The sequence below is a fragment of the Rhodnius prolixus genome, unplaced genomic scaffold, assembly GCF_049639745.1.
Source record: "Rhodnius prolixus isolate KJV_2025 unplaced genomic scaffold, Rpr scaffold_3, whole genome shotgun sequence".
In the NCBI taxonomy this organism is placed as follows: domain Eukaryota; kingdom Metazoa; phylum Arthropoda; class Insecta; order Hemiptera; family Reduviidae; genus Rhodnius; species Rhodnius prolixus.
The window spans coordinates 53,808,389-53,831,368 of record NW_027411603.1 but is presented as its reverse complement, the minus strand read 5'-3'; the positions used below and the strand labels follow the sequence as shown (position 1 = coordinate 53,831,368).

Here is a 22,980-nt window from a genome sequence, read left to right as displayed (position 1 = left end):
AATCTCACGAGAGTAATCCAAATAAATTACACTTCCTTCAAAAAAGTACGCCAAGATAATTGCCATTCGTGGATATCACTGACTCCATTAGCTGGGGGACACTTGGCTGTTTTTTTGTGGGACAACTCCTCCTCCTCCATCTAGGGGCCAGGGAGTTATGGGATGGTCAGGTCCAAGTTATTTAGTTTCTCAGCTTGTCCATACTAAGTTCATCTCACTAGCCTTCTCTGCTAGTCAAAAGAGGTGAAATGCATGCCACTAAGCGTAACCTGCAAGAACAAGATACGGCTCTCACGTCTGGCCAGATTGCGTTGTAATAGCTAGGAGTCGTCCGGCACTCCAGAGCGCAGAGGAATCATGGCAAAAACGACTAAGTGGTTAAGTTACAGGGATCTAGTAAAGACTGGTGACTTTATTTGCAAGACTTTCAACAAGCCCCGCTAAGTCTTCCGCAAATGGGACTATTACAGTGCTACTAAAGTCAAATTAAATAAAATGTTTAACTTTAATATCAATTTTTTGTAAAATAGTTCAACAGCTGATTACTCTACGCGATTAAAGTGGCCAAATTTAAAGTACACCTTGCCAAACTGAGCCGCCCACATGGAAGAACTTAGCTCTGCAGCCTTTAATAGGGGAAAGTGGTTAACTGCATGGGGCCAATTACTTGTCGAACCAGAACTTACCGTGTCAAACTACCACTTCAGTATTGATCAAAAACCTTGCCAGTGGACGATTGTACGTCACTGTTTTTAAAGTTGCTTTGTTACAAACAATTAAGTCTTGCAAAATAATTATTAATACTTCTTACAGCTGGGATGAAGAAGATGATAACTTTTTACACACCGGAAATGCATGCTTTGAGGAGGAAGTAGTTGGGGTTCACAGTCTAGGAAGCCAAACTCAGACTAACTCTTACTATAGAGCCGGTAATGAACGGGGTAAGGAACGGAAGTTTATAGGTGAAGAAGCTATTTGCCCACTTTAGCCTCGCCTAGATCGTGAAAATATCGGCCAGTCAATCGATCTAAATCTTGCGAGTTGTTTCCTTCGATTTTGAGTTTCTATTAAAGAATCAATCTATGTCTCTATCTGCCTTACTATGACTAAGTTTATCTCGAAATCTATTTAGATCTCGGTTGTTGTCAAAAAATTGACAGTTATAAATGAGGATTTGCCCAATATTTTATAGAAAAATTTGGGAATTTTATCTTTTATATAAAAAATTGTCAAAGTTGGGCGTTTTTCAAGATTACGCTTTTTTCGTGCACTTTTTTGACGATATCGCCCCCCTCCTACAACTGATCTAAAGGACAGTTTTAGAAGGGAAGAGATGCATTGGGCGAAGTAAAATTTAAATTCCCAAAAATATGAAAACGAAAACCGAGAAAAAGACAACAGGTGTTAGAATTGCACCGCGTGAATGCAGATTGTTGCTCCCCCCCCGCCAGCACATCACTCATTATCAGTTTGTTTTAGTGATAAGGAATTAGTCCCCAAACAACTGCCATACAAATATACACTGAGTGAACTTTTAGAGAGCTGTTCTCTCTATCCTTAAGAAAACCAGTAAACGATAACTGCTCTGGAAAACCAGAAATCTTTTGCAACAAATAAGCAGATTGAAAAAGTGATGCTGGATAAAATCAACGATATTTTACAGATCAACGTGCTACTAATCGTTAGGGCTGATCTAAGTTGGTCTATTATGTTTAGTTGGTCTGTACACTATTAGGTCTATTTTAGGTGCGGGTCAGACTATTTCAGTAATACTTAATTTACAATAACATTAGACTGATAAGTAAGCATTGAGTGGACCAAATTAAGGAAGAGTTAAGCAGCCTCGCTTAACTTAAAGTTGTAAAGAAAGCTCGCTGATTCGACACATTCAAGGTCTCTGTTTTGTGTTAATCAGGAGATCAGCACGTTATTCATTAAAGGCGGGCTTTCTAAGGTGTAGGATCTAAGCCACAGTTGAGCTCCTGTTCTGTATCCGAAGGAGATCACCTCTATTTCTTCAATCTTCTCATTGGCTACCTTTGAGCGCATCAGTTTCGTCTAGTGCAGTGATGGCGACCCTATGACCCGCGGGTCAGACACTGACCCGCGCAAGCTTTTTCACTGACCCACAATTGGGCAACCATTTGTTTGTTTACGCGGGTTGATTTAGATTTTGCTAATTGTGTGGATAATTTATATTCTATCTGTATTTTTTTTCAATCACGCATTGACACAAAAGCAATTTTGAACGCTATCTATAACCTTTAGTTTGATCATTACAGTTCTAAAAAACGCAAATGACGACAAATGCTTTTTTAGTATTTGAAATAAAGCAAAAGTGTTTGACAAAATATCAAATAAAATGTATAATTTTACTCATATTTTGTTTGTTAAAAAAATCGACAACCCAAAGCAAATAGCCATATTTAGATTTTTCTTCAGATAAAACACACTTTTGTAAGGTTTTGTTCAGTTATGTTTGTAAAAAACGACTTCCATAGCCACTTGTTTCGTCCCGTTTTACCCGTTAAGCCAACTGAGTTTTAAAGATGTTTAGTTTTGAAAATATTCAGTTTAAAATTTTTAAACTTTTGTGCCGAATGGGCATTAGTGACCCAAGAGCTAGTACTAAAAAAAAAAAAATGAACAAAATTTGACCCACGTCTCAAAAAGGTTCGCGATCTCTGGTCTAGTGTTTTCTTAAACCTGTCAGAGACGGATGTACAAACTTCGTGCCAGCGGAATCACCTTCACGCTACAGAATTGGCGAATCACTTCCGCGTTAGGTATCGCCTAAGGGCGGTGTAAGATTTTAGTCAAAATTAAACCACCAGAAATACTGCTTAAATCGAATCAATTTATTCGATTTGCGGCGATTTTGTCGACGATTTTTCTCTAAAGTTTCCATTTCCTCCAGCGATTTTCGTCACTCATTGCATCCCTAGCTAACTTTCATTTTAAACAGATTTCTTCACAAAGCGAAAAAGTTACGCGCTCTCCATTAGAACATTCAGCATATTCTACGATCCTAACTGGTGCAAGACGTTTCTAACTCATGAGTATGATATTTGACAGAGGAAGCTAATACAGTTCACTGGGAGTCCAACTTTACAGAACAGTTTTCTCGTGCGCTTTTTCTCTTGCATCTCCAGATTGGAAGCTGGGGTCCTGCTTGCACTAAGCCGCTAGTATTTATATAAATAAATAAATGATAATAATCATAAAAGCACAAAGATAATCTGCACTAGATTGTTAGTAAGTCAGCATTTATTGCATCAGGACATTGCAGCAGTTCTGTTGCAACGCTAACTTTCTTGCTACCACTTCCTGCAGCTTCTGGAACGTAGAGTAGTTATCAATAACTGCAATAGAGTAATGCTACTTATTTTTACGAGAAAGTGCTTATCTCAACGAAAGCGAAGCACACATTTTGCTGATCGTACTTAGCAAATCTCTGAAATAGTGGAACTTCTTGAAAAAGAAAGAAAAATATTCCAGCGCTTAGCGGTGGGCGAGGGATTCTTGCCAAATCGAAATATAATGTTCAAGCTTGTATCGATTTTTTTTTTATGTTTGAAATATTGTTTACAAACAATAGCAATAACACCCACACAGAACTCTTGCTAAAACCTATTTTTTCCGGATCCTAATACGCATATTTCCGGTGAAAACCCCTAAAATTATGAATCTACACGATTGCAATACTTCCTCTCAAGAGTGATCAGAGGAAGTGTGGAATGTAACAACTCTTCATTACTAATAATAATTGTTTTAATATTGGCCAGTAAAATAATTAACTGCTTTGGCTTGGCAAACATTGGTGCAAAGGCCAATGGCTTGTTCCGGTTTGGTGGGCTATTACCAGTGTTCGGTCATGCGTATTGGGAGCACTGGCCTATCTGGGCCGCGAATCAAGCCCTCAAGCGACTTTTCTTGTCGCCTTTATCGTGATAAGTTGATATTCTCAGCATTTATCGTGATAAGTTGATATTCTCAGCCATTGCTCGCACGAACTTCTCTCCAGCATCATTTCCTTCAATCTCCGCATGCTTGAACCACATTTCCACATCCCCACCACTGAACTATATCAGTTTGTAGTAGCGTACATCGCACTGTAATAGCACTGTAGAGGGAAAAGCCCTCCTTCCTCCAGTAAACAGCTGTAAAAAGAGTTTTTCTAAAATACGATAAATTTTAAATCATAGATCTTCATATAGTTAGTCCCGGAAGGGTCATTTCTAGAAAAGCTTAGGATAGATTCACTCTAAAGTGGTTTATTGTGTGTTGCGTACTGTTAATAAGGGGTAAATGTGCCTGAGTTTGCCTAAACAGGAAGTGCCTGTTGGATCCATGGATTCTTTACTTCCTGGGCTCTTGGGATTTGCTGTAAACTTCATACACTCAGTAATAGGTTCGTAACTTTCATTGTGTTCATTTTTCTAGTTAAAACTGGGTCGGTACAATTTTCAGGTAGGATTTTACCTTCAGTGTTATGTCCCGAGAGTTCCTGATGAAAAATTTAAAGGATTTTTTTTTTGCGTTTATATGTGGTACAGTCAGCGCGTTAGCGCTATAAGTAACAATGATACAATAGAGTAATAAATGATAAGGTAACGAGTGGAAAAGTTACCCAGCGGTAACACTCCCAAATATTGGATGGTAGTCACTCTCTTCACTGGAGAGGAGATCACGAGGCCATTGTCTTTTAAGGTGTCTTGTCGGGTTGTCAGGAAGAGTTCTAGAAGAAAGATTTTTAGCTAGAGAAGTTATATGAGATTGCAGGCTGAAGTGGAGTTTTCTGTATCGTGTTTTCAGCGACTTGAGTGACAAAAGGAATGTTAAGGTCAACAGTGTGTATAGTCCAGGTTGGGAGACATAAAATGGAGCGTTTACGATAGTTCGAAGTATTTTAGAAACGGAAATTTTAAAAAAATATTTCAAAAAATCAATTTAGTGGTAGTTCCGGGTGACCAAAACCTTATTTTGGCCGTCCGCTGAAGACTCCTCAGCAGAAAGGTGAACTTTCTGAGCGTTTTAGTTTTTAAAATTACGGTGGGTGGACACCCTGCATAGTTCCGCCACTTTGTCAAAACCAGTTTCCCCCCCCCCCCATTTTGGGACGACCTCAAAACACGGATATTTCCGGTGAAAAACGGAAAATGGAAAACCTGGCCAATGGCGAGAGACAGAGAGAGTGAGTAGGAGAAAGAGAAAAAGCATTTCACTCGTTTCAAGAAGTAGAAGGTTGGCGGTCATGAAGCACAATGCGCGGTGGAGGGGATAGAGTACTGACCGTGAGAATTATTAGGGGAACACTTCTGTCTGTCCGTATATCTGGTACGCCCGGCTATGTCCGTCCGTGTATCTATTTATACAATAATATTGTGCGCGCTGAAATCTTCATAATGTAATTCAAGTTCCCACATGTTGTTGTTCGCTGTTGGTTTGATTTATTGTTTACAGGTAGCAAGCGCCATTACAAACAGTGACGTTGCAAACAAACAACTATTACAATTATTCAACAAAAAAGAGATCGGCAACGAAAAACAGATCACTTCCTCTCTTACTAATTGTACCGGAAGTTTAAGTTCCTGCAACTTAATTTGAGTTATGCTGATAAGTTCCTACCAGAGTTGAGCGAACTGTAACCAATCATGGGTAACGACTGATTCCTACGACTAGATCAGCTTCAGGCCGCTTACGACTAACGATTGAAGATCAATTTTTAGTCGCAGAATTTTATTACGACAAACGAGTTAAATTCAGTTAAGTCGCAGAACTACTGATGTTTACTTTAAAACAAAATCGACAAAACTTGACCACTAATTTGGGTAGTTACTAGTCGAATTTTTCAGACGTACAGTGAACAAAGGGCTTCGAACACTTCCGTCATTCAGGGGGATGATTGTGGCACGAGTTTGGCACGGAAATCATCCTTATCATGTGGGGATGATTGCACCTTTTTTTGGCAAAGGTTACCGTTTTCTTGCAAGATATCTTTGTTAATGCACGATATTATTCAAGTGTTTGCCATGAGTAAGGTCCGTGTGTATGAAGTGAAGGTCGACAGACACCGTCGCATCATCACATTGTGCGGTGACAAATGTACGTACACACACAGACACAAAGGCAAACCGTTTCGACGCAATAACAGGTCTTTTGTTTGCTCACGAAAGTAAACAGGCATTCATTAATAATAACCAATTAGATTTTAGGTTTTACTCTTAACTTCTGGCCCGAATTTGGCCGAAATTAGGTTGACACTGGTAATGTACCTTACTTTGGGGGGCCCATCTGGACAAAATATATGTAAATAAAATGTGAGACTGAATTTAAAATTTGAAAAAAAAAAAAAAAAATGCCAGACAAGATTGGCACACTTTGCCGAATAGATTTCCCTCATATTCTGCGATTGGCTGCAGTGATATTTATCTCAAACTTTGTACTACGTACTACGAACTCACAAATCTACAACTTTTACAGTAAACAGTTTAGCCGAAAATAATATTAAAGCGACTTCTGCGAGTGAGGGAGAAAAAAAATTGGTGTGGGCTTTCGAGAATAAGGAAACGGAAGTGGTTGAAAGATTTGTTTTGTTTTTTGTGGAAATCGGCGCAGGTTCAGTATTTTAATTCACACTGTGATCAAGAACAGCTAGACATGGTTTGAATAAACGAAGCGGCAAGGGGCGTTGCACTTATTAACTAAAAATAATTTTCACAGCACACAGAGTGTCGAGTACAACAAGCTCTCGGGGCGTGTGCAGATACAGCACACAGCCAACCAGACCTGCAATCACGGTGGGGGTGGGGGAGGCAACGTAATCACGAATTAGAAGGCGATACAATGACGAATTAATCGAGGCAATAATTTTTATGAAGTGAGTTAGTCGATACTCTGGCGCAGTCATTAACCCGCGGATGCAGTATTTCACAGAAGAAACGATCTGTTAGGGCCATAAACAGTAGTGAATGGTCGCAACAAAGATAAGGGGGGAGAAGTGCATAAAATTGCAGTTAAGAGAGCCGACATGGCAAAGGAGTGCATTATAGTTGTAACATATATGCATACTATGTACATACATAACCAGCGCCACATTAATGCTGCAGCAGAAACATGTGACTTGCCAACTCAGTCAATGACTACCATTTTCTGAGTAGCAGCCAGTCCGTTCATGTTCTACCCTCTCTATCAGTTCATCAGTTTGCAGACGTTTTTAAGATGGCTGTTCTTGTGCCAATTTGAAACAGTTCAACAACGCTTCAATCACATTTCCTATCTTTTCTCACTAACGCCCTGCCAGTGGAGATTCCTCTACTTCTCATCAGAGAAAGAATTTACTTACAGGGAAAATTGTATCCCTGCGATATCCCTGCTTAATAATACAATCAACAACCAATAATGACTCCCCCATTTATCGCACAATACATAGGGAGCAGTACAACGATTGTGTTTATCCAACCATCTCCAGCTCAGTTCAAGATGCCTTGCAACCGGTGGCGAAGGAAAGCGTGAAGTGGCTGTATCGAGAACGGAACCACTGGAAGTTCCAGGCTTTCCTATGTAATTGAGCCTTTAGGCTGGCATTTGACTTCCCTGGAAAGTCCGCCGTAATTACCAGATATTCCTTTCCGGAAAGGATGTTTAGACACCAGGAAGTGATTATCACAGCCTTCTGGATCCTCTTTCTTGTGCCTGGGCAGACGCCATATATTGAGATATGTCCCTCCTGGAAGACATTGGCGAGAGGATTAACAGGCACCAGGGAGTATTTAGCCCAACCTACCAGCTTCTGGCTCAATGGATTCACTTAAGAGTAGCACATGGTTTCCAGGGTGTACATCTTGTCACTCCTCGTTGGCGCTGCCGATTGGCCGGCTATCACCGCACATTCACACTGTATTATTAATGAATGCAGGCTCCCTGAAACCACCTTGTTTTCTAAGAAATTCCACATTTTTCTATCTACTTAATTGTAATTTTAGGTCGAGCATGACTTACTAAGATCTGTACAATACAGATGGACTGCTGAGCAATGCTGATGGGTGTGAGTTTTCACTCAAAATCAATTTTGCGATCTCTTCGCAGAAAAGAAAACGCCAAGAGAGAAAAAGAAGAGAGAGAAAGTGAAATTGATAAAGTAGAGAAATATTGCAGTGCGTGGAATCAAATATCCGGTGGGATGAAAGGAAATCAATAAAGAATGTAACAGAACAACGGGGCAAACAGAAATAAATTATTCCATCTTATTACCATCAACAACATCAACTACAGCCCGACAAACAACACCACATTAGAGGCATGTGTAATGGGATGCAACAGTTCCCAGTCGTGAACAAGGATTCTCAATTATATTGCATTATTCACGTTGGTTTTATAAATATTTATTTATTTGTTGTCTTCACCAGCCACAGATCTGTGAACTATTTATCCAAAGATGCTGGGCGACAGACGTCTTTTTCTCTTCTAGTAGTAAGAAGAAAAACATTATCTAAATACACCGTTAGCCAAAATTCGGCAACAGGTTTCTGTAGCAATCCAGTTCAGCGCTAGCATTAGTAGCGAAAGAAAATTATCGATTAATTAATATATCGATACATCTGAGTAACTATATGAACGTTCCCATGGCAACAGGTGGGGGGGATGAGTTCATAAATAACTACGAAGTACCTGAAACTGAACTCTAGCCAGACGTCACAGCGTTCATGTGTTTACATCGCATGAATTTGGCAGGTCCATGGTACTTGCCTGGTACTACTGCAGAATATCTAGTACAGGTTACTGTAAACATTGTCTTCAGCGCCCAGTTACTGAGTGAGGGCGAACTTTTCCATTTTCTCTAACCCCTTGTAAGAGGGAAGTATTGCTATCGTATTTTGTGATATCGCCGGAAGTACCCGTTTTTAAGATCCTCAGGAAAGTGCTATATTCTTTTTTTTTCACAAAAATGTGTGAAACTGGCCATCCTGAAACAAAACCACGACTCCTACTAACACCGAACCGTGGGACATGGCAAAGAGCTTTTCGAGAACGCTCAACAGGAAATGTTATTTTTTCCGAATCCACTTTTCACTCGAAGTTTGGCAGGAACACACGTCACTGCGTGTACGTCCCCAAACTTGTATTCATAACAAAACATTCTTTTGGGAGCATTCGATCAAGGACTTCCAGTCAGACCGGGGTTGGGGGACCATTTCCTGCCCAATTCTTTCGCGAAACACACTGCATGAGCACTACTGGGCAGAATTCAGAGCTTAAAAAAAGCACAATACGTAGACGTTAACTTAATGAGTGAATCATTAATTAAGTTAATAAATTAACTTTCTCCAGATGTCGACATTGAACAATGAGAAGAAAGATAAATGCAATTCCAATCATAACTTTTCCCCAAGCTTTCGAACAAGAGACTAGTCTATCTTCTGGGTCTTTATCTACTAACAATTATAATTTTGTTTGACGTAGTTAACATTAAAGTTTGCTGTGACTTCGTACCAGCAAAGACTGGGGGGCAAACTGCCATTAACCTTGGGTGCCAAAATGAATATTTTCAGTTCCGCTGTCAAAATCACCCTCGCCAGCAAAAACACTGAAAAAATGCTGTATTATTACCAAATATAAGTAGAAAAACAGACTGTATAATCAGAACGGGGATCTAGAAAGAGAGGCACTGTTTACTTGGACACCCCACCCGGGGAGTTCTGCGAACTGAAACACTTTACAATTGTAAACAGGAAGTGCGTATCGCAGCGCACACAAGTGACGCCTGTCTGAAGCGCCATTAATGTTCCTACTCGGTGTGACTCCAGAACTGCTGGCGTGCGATTATGTGGGCACGAACTGATCTTGATGTAGTTGACGGATAAAGTATTAAGTAATAATAGATACTTAGCACTTTATTCATTAGTAGCCTCTATTTTCCAAGTCCTGTAACGTTGCAGTAATTTTTTTTTTTTTAGTTTCTCACACTATTATTGGTAACCCGCAAAGCTAAAATGTATTGTTGGTTTAGTGGGTTCGATTCCCAATGTCTAGGACCTTGGATTTTATTTAATGGTTAATATGAGAAATTTATAGTAAAGTATGTTTGTTAGTCGCCTCTGTCCACGACATCTAATTGGTAGTTGGACTTTAAGCCTGCCTGAAAAAATAGGCAACTATGTACTTACTTTATTGGTAACTACCAATTAAATGCTGGGTAATCTATCTTCGCCTGTTCTTGGAGCAAACACTCCAGCCCCAATCCCCCCCAGGGTCCGCCAGTGTTGTCCCCCATAATAAACCATAATGCTGGCGCCATGTGTCTAACAGGTTCATGCTCGTTCGTCCGACTCAAACCAAAACGAACGAATGCGTGGGTGGTGTTTGAGATTCGGCAATGGTAGCAACAATGTAGATTAGAAAGAATTGAGTGTGGCCATTTTTAATTGATTGAGAGGTTCCTCGATTGGAGGGCCATAACTTTCGCCATTATATTGATCCTGACAAACCTACCAATCCGCATTAAATTTCCCAGGATTTCATTCCCCCCACTCCAGTAGTAGTGGATACAAAGAATCAAGTATCCTAGTTCAACAACTCATGAATGAAACTCCAAATACTACGTGGACAAAAACATTTAGGTGAAGGCTGTGGAGAACGTAAACAACAAAAATGTTTGGACCCCAAAATAAACAAACCTGATGTAACTGGTCCCCCCTCTCCAACTATGTCTTTTACAGCTGTTGAATAAACAATTTTATAACCTTAATTTAAATTTATGATCCTGTTCTAACAGGAAGAAATTTGTATTTTTTTATTATTTTGTTCTTTGTCGTACTCGCAAAGTATTAGGATCGGGTCAATATTAGATTTTGCAATTTCAACGACCGTTTCGAAGTCCCTTACGTAGTTTGCGCAAATTGGCCTCCCTCACTGTTAATCTCGTCCTCTCTAATAGCACCTCGTCACTCGCTCAGTCTGAGATTATCTATTTGGGGACTCCAATCAAAAGAGAGAGAAATCGCAGCAAGATCACTACGCGTCACTACCGGATAATTCTCATAAAAACCGGACCACCGGAAACGCCCTTTTGATGAACCAAGTTCTCCAAATAACTTGCTAAACCCAACTATAGAACGCCGTTCTCATGTATTATCCTTCCAAATACCTGGAATAATACTTATCTGGATTCCCACGCGGAGGTCCCGGGTTTGAATCCAGCCGCTGACCCTTAGATTTTCTGTTCCTAGGAGCTTCTTATCTTCTGTCCGGCGATGGACAGTGTTGTCTGTAACGAGAGAACACTGTCCGGAGGCCGGCAGTGCACTGAAAAAAGCTCCGGGCGCCAATAACCTTAGATGTTGACGCGCCTTAAATAATTGAAAAAAAAAATACTTATCTACGAATAAGTACTATAAGTGAATGCATAAACCATAAGCTGAAAATAAAAACGAAGCACCAAAAGGTGCAACATTCCAGCAGAGTTTTGCAAGCGGGTAATTGCCAAGAGAATTCGCTGGAAAAATCCATTTAAGAACGAAAACTTACTTAAAATCTATCCACCAATATGGATTGTAATCTTGATTTTTCCAGAAAACCATGATTCTAAAAAAAACATAATGCTTAAAGCGCCTAATATTGCTGGGTATAATAATGTTGAAACCAGCAAAATTAAGGAACGAATTTACCAAAGAAGCAATCAACCTTTGAAGAGAACCAGAGAAGAAAGGCCTAGATTGTTGGAGGGAGGCACGCAGTTAAAAGGAGGCAGACACAGCTGGAGAAGTCAGTTTCTTAAGGAGTTATTAGAGTTTTTAATCGAGTTCTAAGAGTTTTACAGTCTTGTAGTTTCTAGTCAGTCAGTGAGTTTTGGAGTTAGTCTTGGAGAGTCAGTGTTGAGACATAGTTAGAGAGAGTCAGTGTTGTGGAGTGCTTCAGTGGTAGCTAGTTGGGCAATTAGTCAGTTGATGAGTAGAGCTGTGTTAGTGCAGCTGAGACTAGTGCAATTCGGTGCAGTGCGGACCAGTGGTCAGTCGTGGAACAGTTTTGTGGCGTTACGTAGTGAGTAAGTAACAGTAAACTGTTGTGACTGTTGTAAATGGTGACTGTAATGAATAGCGTTAGTTGCTGGTAAATGTTAATGTGAGTAATGTTAATGTGTTAATAAATCAGACTACTTATAAGTTTAGCGAGTTTTATTATTTATCAAACCCACATATTTAACGTAACTAGTGGCAGGCATTAGTTATAGGTAAAGTTTCTAGATAAAATGTAGAAAAACTTGACAATATGTATGGGAAATATGTGTCTTCTAGAGCGGTCTCTAATTCATCCAGACGATCCTAATTCTTTTCCTTTTTACTAGTTGTAGGTTTAAAATTTCTTTTGATCTATAATGTGGAAATTAGTTAGTAGATTCGAAACCTTTTGCCCAAATCGATTTAACAGATTGAAAATATAGAATAAAATGATTTAGAGGATTTTGTTTTTTCTTATTGAAATAATTAATTGCCTAAATGTTTTATCTTTAACATTGTCCACTTAATAACATCACCGAGGTCACGCCTCTGGCCGGACAATTCTGTACGATTTAAACAGTGAATTTATTCTTGACATTTAAATTAAAAACGGTGACCTTTTAGGGTTCTAGAGGCTGTTTAATCAAGAATTAAAGGTTCAAGATATATCCGGTTCGGCTGCTAAAACGAAATGTAAACATTTAAGAACTTATTTTTTTTTTTTGAATATTTAGGCTTCCTTTGGAGAATACGTTCTAAAGAAATCATGAATACAGAGTGAGATTTGAAGAAACTAAAGAGGAGGAAATAAACCTTTCGTAAAAGGTAGACAGGAAGGAGCGAGAAGTGCGGGTTACTCGGAAATTTTTAGTGGGTTTTTTCCATTGCGATGTTTTTAATACGATATTTTGTGGCGCCGTGATCATCTATGAGTAAGGTTAAGTGTTTAGAACAGGTCTACCAACTGATTTCTATAAATAAAAAAACAAAAAACTAAGGTGAACACACTCACACGACTTTCTCTTTCAACAGTTTATTTAGTGAAACTTACCGAAAATATAGTTCACTATATTGGATGCTGGCAATTATAAGAAGCGTAATGGACTGGAGCGTGACGTCACAGCCAAATCAAGGTGATAGACCGAACTTACGTCATGTCCGAGTACGTATGAATCTACTTGGTGTCTGACTTGAAAGGGACACAAAATAGAATAATAGTACTTCCGTGGGAAAAGAGATTTATATAAAACATTTCATACGTGTATTACGTTAGAACCGTACATTATACTAAAATATTCATAGAAAAATTAGGCTTTACTTCTATGAAACCAACTAAAGATTCTCGAAAAAAAATGTAAATCAATGAAATATATCAACATGAAAGTGGTGCTTAGACAAAGTTAACTGTCATTTCCGGCGGATGGCTGATTTCATCCCAACGCCAAAACGGTAATTCCGGCTCATTGTAACTTCTAAATTAAATATCAAATTTGAAACATCGAGATTTTTCTTCTTTTTTTTAGTTATACTGGAGACATTATTGAGACCAACTTTGTAATACGACAGTTTTCTGATTTAAATTTAAAAAAATTGTATCGCCGCCAAAGCAGAAAATCTGAAGGCTCCTAATAACTACTCAACTCTAACGAGGGGTAAGGAAAACTCTGAGGAGGTGTGCAGGAGCTACGATCTGGACCAGCCATCCAGGTCTGAGGCAGAGAAATTATAGCCAGAGCAGATTTGAGTCTGGTCTGGGAATTTCTAGAGTAGACTCGATAAGGACTATTTGGCCAAATCGTTTCTTGATTCGGGAAGAAGCTGAATATAACAGGCAATCGAAGCTTCCCTCGTGTTATTCACACTCAAGCAAATCGCCTTACCACTGGCAAGAGAAAGGTCCATCACGGGCAGGGATGTGTGAGAAGCGAAGTATTTATTAGAAGAGATTGTTGAAGGTGCCTCTGCAGTGCTGCCACACCACTACTGTTGTCATTGAATTTCCCCGTGGTGCGCACACAAGGGGAGCAAAAAAAAAAAAAAATTCAGGCCAGGTAAACGGCGCATAATGGGCTCTGTAGGGTGAGAACTCTGCGCAACTAGGTCAGCGTCTGTCTGTCTGTCTGCGAGTTGGATAGTTGCTATATTTCACTTTCCATTACAAACAATGCAACGTCTTCGTTAACTCATGCTTTTTTTTACAACAAACCTTTCTCTAATTCTTACTTTCTCTTACTGCTGTGAGAGGGAGTATGCAATCGTGCAGATTTTCAATTTTGTGTTTCCACTGAAAATACCCGTTTACGAGTGGTTTTCCTTGGCTCTGCCGGAAGTCGCGTATATAAATCCAAACAATTTACTGGTAAAATATTTTATTTGTCCTAAACAAGCTGGACTATTCAGGTTTCCATTTACCGCTTAAATTACCTTCCGGTACATCACTTCCTCACCTCCATCTTGACAGGAAAGAACAATAAGGTTGCTGTGTGCCTCGTATGATTGTATGTATTATAAATGATTTTATTTAAAAGTAACCGTACTCATTATAAAATTGTTACATTAAAAATGTTTTCAAGTAAATCTGAGAAGTAATTTTGAAAATTCGGAAAAGTCAATGAATAAAAACGTTTTTTAAACCCCTGCTCCAAAGTGTTATATTTCGGTGCAATGTACGATTCCATAAACTGGATGAAGTTTAGTAAGGATTAAATATATTTTGAAATTCAGATTTAGAGAAAAAAGTTCAAGTAGAATGCTGAATAGTAGACAGCAGTTTCACTACAGTCGTATTTCTAAAATAATTCTTTTTCCTATTCCAAGGGGGGGGGGAGTTAGTGCAGATTTCCGGCGAAGGAAACACAAAATATACAATCTGTAGGATGATGGTCATCGCTTTTGTTGCCTGAATCATCCTCGTGATGATAAAAACAATGAAGAAGGGGAATCTAGAAGATGAGTGGCGCCCTCATGAAGAGCTATTTAGCAACAACAGCATCCTGTATTTCAGTTGGAGTGTTTACGCGGAGTTGTCGCATTGGAACGGTTTACACTAACACAATGCCCTGCCCACTTGTCCGCCTCGAACTGATCACTATCTTTGTAAACATTACGCAATAAACCCTTTAACTGCTGTTAACATTTACAATAAATAATAACACTTGTATTCGTGACAACAACAACAACAACAAACAAACTTTGTTTTCCTACGCATTTAAGAACCTTAACCTAAAAAGCAATGTAACCTCAAAAAATTTGAAAGAATCAGAACGTTTTCTACCTAAAATAACGAATTACTGGACAAGTCTTCACGTTATTAACAATTTTGAATAGAACTGGACACCTATACTTCAAAATTTAAAATCCATTATCCATATAATCCATAAGTTCTATCCAGCAATCTTCAGCGTGCGAATTCCTCCTTGGTGCCATGGAATTTCTTCTGGAGACAAACAATTTAACTCACCCGAGTCCCAGGGTTTGTCCAGACAAGCGTAGAGAGGTGGGCAACTGGACGAGGATACACTACTCTCAGAGGTGCAATACGAGTATTAAATGATTTTTGTCTGCAATCGTTTCAATAAGTTGGAAGTTAAACTCTTAGCTAAATGGAAATGCTACTACTAGCTGAAGATTGCTTAAAATTTTTCACAAGAAAAATTAGAAGGTTTAGGTGCGTGAGTCCAAAAGAAAATCACCATTGGCGGAAATGCACTCAGTGGTACATCCTGCTGAAAGGTTCCGGTCGCTGAATCACACTTCCTAGTGGCACCAAATCCAAGCATTAAGTTACAGCTTCCTGCGCTTTGAGATGTTCCGCTCCCACCTAGATGTAACAATCTTCACTTAACTTCTGAAATTTGACGTTCTCCTTCCCAAACAAGAGGTACAAAAGTGTACCACACAGACGAAATTAATTGTACCATCTGTTTAAAGAACAAATTTCAATATCTCGTTCATTGAATTCAATTTGCTGGTTAATTACATGGAAATTAATCAGAGGCACGCTAGAAGAATGTTAATGAAAGGCGGTCACAGATCTCGCACTTCGGCTGCCCAATTCCAACTCACTGCGAACAACCTACCAACTGTCGCCAACTAAACTAATTCTCTCATTAAGGAGCACACTCACACGTCTTTTTCCAACTACAATTCCCAAGGTCATCATTTATTTCCTTTCAACTCAAAATCATTATTTTTCTTCCTCGAAAAATCCGTTTTGTGCACCCCAGAAACTGGATGGTTTATAGAACGCTTGTGCGTGTTTTGGCTCGTCTTCGATTTTTGCCTGTTCCTAAAAATGGATCTAAGAATCTTTTGTGTGGAAAACAAAATTAAGTGCGCGGACGCATTCCGAATGTTGACTGTGACATTATGGTGAAAGCTACCTTGGACCGAAGCAACGTTTATCGGTGGTACAAAATGTTCTCAGAGGGCCGAGAAGATGTGTGAACGACGAAGAGCGTGCCGGACGCTCGAGCAAGTCAACAACAGGCAAAAACTTTGATGAAGTGAAGAAAATAGTATTGGCCAATCGTCGAATCATCGTTGAGAGAAGTTGCTGAGGACCTAATCATATCGATTGGCTCGTGCCATTCGATTTTTACCAATGATTTGGGCATGAGACGGGGTCACCACGAAATTCGTACCGAAACTGCTCAATTTCGACGCGATTTTTTGGCCAAAAACAACGCACTAATGATGCCGCAGTCACCGTATTTCCCAGATCTGGCCCCCTGTGTCTTTTTCTTGTTCCCGAAACTGAAGAGGCCCATGAAAGGACGACGCTATGCTACGATTGAGGAGATAAAGACGGCATCGAAGGAAGAGCTGAACAAGATCTGAAAAAATGATTTTTTGAAGCGCTTCGATGATTGGAAAAAAACGATGGCACAAGTGTAATAATATCTGATGGGGATTTCTTTGAAGGGAAAAAAAATAGATATTCATGAATAAATAATTAATTTTGGAAAAAAAAACACAAAATTCGCGATACTTTTTGAACAGACCTCGTAAATGTGATCAGATATCGTGATCGATATTTTTAGATTTTATTACAGCTGAGGCGAAAAAAATCTAATTTGGCACACAAGCCATTAGACTCGGGAAAATAATATTTTCAAATCCTTTAAATATTTTGTTTACATCTGGAAAGTTTGGCGGTTGCTTTGACGGCTTACCAATCCTATAGCCTTTGCATTTTTATTGATATTTTAGAAATTTTTGAATCCCAAAAATCTAATCTCCTTAACAAAAACTTACAGTTTAAAATGTTAAGTATAAGGGTTGATTAAACGCCAAAAGGTACACAAATCAGCAAGTACCCAACATTTCATTAATACTTCATTAATATTTAAGTAATTTTACTGCATTAAATTTCATTTATTTTTTTGAATTTATTAGAGGTCACAGACCCTTATGCTGGCCATTTTCGTCTACAAAATATTTGTTCAAATAGAACACTATTTCTTAGATTGACTGTAATATCTAATCAACAAACTATTAATCACAGGTTAAAAAAAAAAACTTTATAAAAAAAAATATGAGGTTAAAAAATTCAAAAACTTTTTTCAAAAATGCTTGCACCAACATTCATCAATGATTTTGTTTATTTTATTTATTTATTTTTATTTTTAAATAAAAATCTTCGGTTTAAGTTCGTAATTCGATTAAAGCAATTGTTACTTTATTTAGTAGTCAAGCGTTTTTAATAATAGGTAATAATTAATCTGGCTTTATCGCAAATAATATAGTTTTCTTCAATTCTCAATCTAGGTATTCTTACCGCAGTGTTATATATTTGGAATATAAGATATGCATATTTTTATGACAGCTAATTATACCAGTATTTTACCTACTATAAGTAAAATTAGAGGGACTACATTAAATTACAATTGAGAAATGAATAATTATTGTTGAATAATTTACTGGATATTACCTATGCGTTATTTGTACTCACAAATACTTCGGTAAGAAGAATTCTAGACTGAAATATTGTTTTAAATCCGTGATTCAAATTTAAACAGTAGCCGACTCTAACTTTGTCTTTTTCTATTTTAACATGCATGTATATGTGACTACTCAGAATAAAGGGCCTAATAAAGATAAATCAGAAGAATAATTTGGAATAAAGCTATAATAAAGTACCTATTTAATTACGAAGACATAATATACATTTTATCATAATTATAACAAAAAATAAAATATTATGAATGAACTAAGGGAAGGGATCCCAAAAATCTATATCTATATATATTTATAAAAAGCATAACATACTTAATATGACATAACTAATTTTAATTTGGGGGGTCTATGACGTCATGATTGCAATGGATAATTCGAAAGAGTAAAGAACGTAAAGCTGAAATTTTGCTTAACCAATTGTATAATTACAAAATGGCATATTTGGATGGTTTGTGGTCAAGTGGAGAATCCAATTTGAAGACAATACGAACCAAAAAGCCATTAAACTATTAACCATTAAGAACCATTAAGTGGAAAGGAATGGAGAAACTTTATTGGCTTGGCGTCCATGGACACCCGCAAACCAAGCACGTAAAGTAAACAAAATTTTGTAGAAATAGGGAAGGGGCCCCTTGGACTGGTGCCGCCGTTAGCACTAACACTCAAAGCACAAATTTGTAACATCTAAACCAAATAATAAGATTAGAATTTTCCGCAGGGGGGGGGAAATATTTCGTTTAAATAAAAAACAAAGAACTCCCAAACTGACATTTGCTTTGGTAATTCCAAAATTGGCACAACAGTCATCTTTCGGTTCACAAAGAACGAAACTATGTAAAAAGAAGAGTACAAGACAAAAACATTACACTTACAGCACTTTAGTTTATTTGTGAAAGGGAGGAAATCTGGAGTAGTTAGAAGATGGATGCTGGATGCTGGCCAAGTCTGCAACAATCTAGCAAGCCCACTGACACATGCAACTAATTGGCGAACATACTTTCTTACAAAGTTGCACCCAGTTCACTCTCATTTCCATCTTATTTTTGAAACACAATACTGAAATTGATTCAATACTAATTACGGACAAGCAACACACAACCACGAGTCTCCCATTCAGCGAGCTACCTCTTAACTTTAAAGTGAAGTTTCAATAATAGACATCTCGACCTGGCCACACATCAATGACGTTTGCTATCAATGAAATTGGTAGTCGAGACGCCATTACATACGAGTATGTCAATGGGGGTCAACTGGTCGGTTTTCGTGTATCTCTTTGCGATGGATAAAACTGGAAAAATCAACTCTTCGACAGAAATACACCTGAAGTTAGTGAAGGTTTACAAGAACAAAGGCTCAAAACTAGAACTATGAAGCAAAACGTCAAGAAGCTGTACAATACGGAGTTAGGGTTTATGGGGTAGCGACACCGTTGGCACATCACCAAAAGTTAACAAGAAAATACAAGAAGGCTCTCTTCAAAATGAGGGGTGAAGCGAGCACACTCTCAGAACTTAACGTTTGGAAAAGAAATCCAACTGATAGTGTACATCGATTTTGTTACGATAGAAGAAACATGGGTCCACAAATAACGCCAGAAGCTAAACAGCAATTACAACGAAATAACGATGGAATGGAAGTTGGCAGAACTGCAGCAACAAAGGCCAAAAAGATTTCATCAGCCAAAGGTTAATGCTTTCCAGGTTGCAAGAAGAATTTTTTCTATTAAACCTTTAGCAATCGGTGAAACTACACCTGGCGAAAGATACGCAAGTCTCCTTAAGCATCTTGATGAAAAATACGTGAGACATTATTAATCAAAGCCTCAGTCTATACAAATGTTCCAGAACTTGGGAAAACTGAGAGTTGTGAATTTAGAATTATTGTTGGTAGCCTTTGACTTCTACCTACTCTTAAATGTAAAGAATATAGACTTTGCAAATGTTTTGAGCCAAATAAAGAGCAGTATACTACACGACTTCCAGAATCTCAATTCAGGGATGGAATCTATCCACTGCAGAAACGTTGGACTAAGTGCATCCAACTATAATGATTGCAGGAATAATGGTTCAGAGCCATTAACATCATACTTTCTCCTCAGGAGACTTTCTTATCAATTTATAGAATACCAACTTCAAGACCTTACCATTCCGACTGACCTTCCTCCAATCCAGGCACTCGCTGCACATTTATAACTCATACATATTATACCGCCGTAGAACCTACAATATACTGGAAAGAAACATTCCTGGAGACTTAACTCCACCACTCCCTGAGAAAGGCTGCTTGAATGGAATTTCCTGTCGCTACAGGATGTACACGGCTGCAATTAGCATACCAAGATTTAATAAACAAGATCGTTGAAGCGTTTGTGAGAAATCCTCGACTCGATTGTAAAGCAGGAAAACACACCACCATGTCCGGAAATAGAACATTAGAGCGAAACGTAGGCACCGCTTATCCTAAACTTGCAAGAGATTGAAATGAGCGTGTAAAGTTTTATAAAAATCGACTCGCGGTAAATTGATACTACAGCTTGACCTTATAGTCGCGGCTCAAGGTGGCACCTAAACGAAACGTTGGACTCACAGAGCTGTTTGCGGCTCTCAAGTTAGGATGGAACTCACACACATAAAAGCGACTTTCTAAAAACAACTCTTTCTTATCAGAGGAACTCAAAATTTTAGGCGAAAACACCTACTGAGGCAACCCCAGCTTACACACCTAAAATCGGGAAGGAAGCTCTAATCCATTTCATCTGGATCATTGCTCAACTGGAAGTCACACTTTCCCATTGGAGCTTAATTTGTTCATATTTTCTGAAAATACTTCAGAGTTTGGAGAAAAATCAGAATTCGAACCATGAAATTAAGAAAGCCAGCTTTTACGTATTCTATGTGAACTAAAACAGTAATATAGTTAGGCCCGTGGAGATTGAAAATATCTATATTTGTTTTTATCCATCTCAGCAGCATGTTTACTGTATCCTCGAGCCGGTTCCACACTTTCCTCCATCACCAGAGGTATATAACATAGATCAGTTTGGTCTAGAGATTTCCACTTCACTTGCTTACTATTAACAGCGGGCAAATGGTGTTATTCCAGAACTGTGGGCCTAACCACATTTTTAAAAGCTTTAGAACACAATAATCATGCTTTTTTCCTTGTTTTTCTTTAGTAAATTTGATACAAAAATAAATAACACAATTATAGATGAAAATCGTATGGTTCATTGATTTTTTTTGAAAGAAAAGGATTTTCCTCAACTTGGTCGCCAAAACACGTGTATTCCAAAATTCGAAACTCTGCACTAGGGTCATACAGTATTTAAAAAGAATATAAATTATAGACAGCTCTAAATTGCCAAAAATTTAGCAACAAAACAAAAAGATACTTAAAGAAATAAAATAAAAAAATGTTCATTATGTACATATTTACCCCGAGGTATAACAAATAATCTTTTCAATGTAATCCAAACATATGTATGTGAAAACCACAAATCATTAGAATAAATAGAGACAAGTTTCTTAATTGTGTTTGTTTCTTGTTGACATCAATCTTAAGTTTTTAAAAACTACAATCTCCATTATAAAGGTTAACTTTACGTCAATGAACCTTCTGCCGTAGATTCAATGAACGCAGGCGTAAGATTTTGTTGTTCTTTTTTGGCAACAAGGACTTCTATTTTCTATTTACTTAAATTATTAATTTAGCATTGTCATTAATATGTTATAAACTACTAATAAATTAATTGTTACACTATTTCTGTTTTGATTTTTATTGATCTACTTAGTTATTTTTAAAGTAATGGAGGTTAACACGTGGGGGAGTTTAGATACAATGTTTGTAAACAAACATGGACTCTTACAAAAAAAAGGAAAACATTGTAGATAAAAAAGTAGAGAATTTTTAAGTTGTCATTTGTATGAAATTAATGAATATGAATAAATTTAGAAAAAAAAAAAAAGAAAAATGAATCATAGTTTAAAAATGAAAAATAATAAAAATAGCAAAAGCCTTACCTATTACATTTTAAAAGTAGATCCAAAAATGAAAATTCACTTAAACATCACTAATAAACTTATAATCACACAAATACTAGGCTAGAAAAGCACACATCAAGACGGTAACCTCGACCAAAAATTAGGCAAATTTTCATAAACGAACGCAACAACCATAGCTTTTACGCACTTCTACATGTACGGCGTACTTTACATGACTGAGGCTGGCTAACTGAAACAGCAGCGCCCTCACAGATAGACGCAGTCTATCCCCACTATAGCGACGGTCGGCTACTCCGCTGCGACACATTCTTCTACTGCTACCAACATTCCAAAGACAATAGCCACTCTGTCCGGCTGCACTGTTCCTCCTAGACTTCTTTTGAATTTTGTTTACAAAAGCCTTTCATTGGAAATCGAGTTTTATTTGATTGCCATTGTCTTTTAAGTTATTTTTTTTTACACATTAAGACTTTTTTTCTTTTTTTTTTGTAAAATAAACTGGTGTGAACGCGCCTGAATTTCTCTTAGCGCAGTTTACGTAATAAAATTTTCTTCAAATTTAGACTTTTGAAATAATACTTCGCTTTAATGCTACCAAATTATCGATTCTATTGAAGGATCAGGGTTTCTCCATGCCAAATGTCTTTTAATTTCTAAAAGTAGTCTTGTGAGAAATACAGTTCTTACATTTGGCACATTACACTGTATTACTTTTTCCCGTTTATTACAATTAAATACAACTTTTTTTACAAATATTATTCTTTTTTCTTTTTTTCAATTCTGACGGATTCCGATTCATCAGTTCGATTGTAGGACTTCCACTAACGTCTGCTACAAAATGCCAAATATAGTACAGATTGCGGTTATTTAAGAAGATCATAGGTATAAGTTTGTTGGTAGACATGTATGTCTACAAATGTAAGCAAATAGGAAGCCCTATTAGGGACTTTAAGGCTTCCTTCAAGGAGAACAGCAGAATAATGTGCAAGTTATCTTACCTTTATAAGCCGTACATCTTGCTCATA

At 37.8% G+C, this 22,980-nt stretch overlaps 1 protein-coding gene across 4 annotated transcripts in view; it reads right to left on the bottom strand.

The window, feature by feature from the left end:
- LOC141453620 (insulin receptor-like) overlaps positions 1 to 22,225 on the bottom strand; it is a 175,667-nt gene extending 153,442 nt beyond the window's left edge. For 3 of the 4 annotated variants that reach the window (XM_074127055.1, XM_074127057.1, XM_074127056.1), the window contains exon 1: positions 21,974 to 22,225. The gene's annotated coding sequence lies outside the window, so the exon portion shown is untranslated. The remainder of the gene's footprint in view (positions 1 to 21,973) is intronic. The other variant, XM_074127058.1, reaches the window with a different exon arrangement.
- Between the last annotated feature and the right edge of the window lie 755 nt (positions 22,226 to 22,980).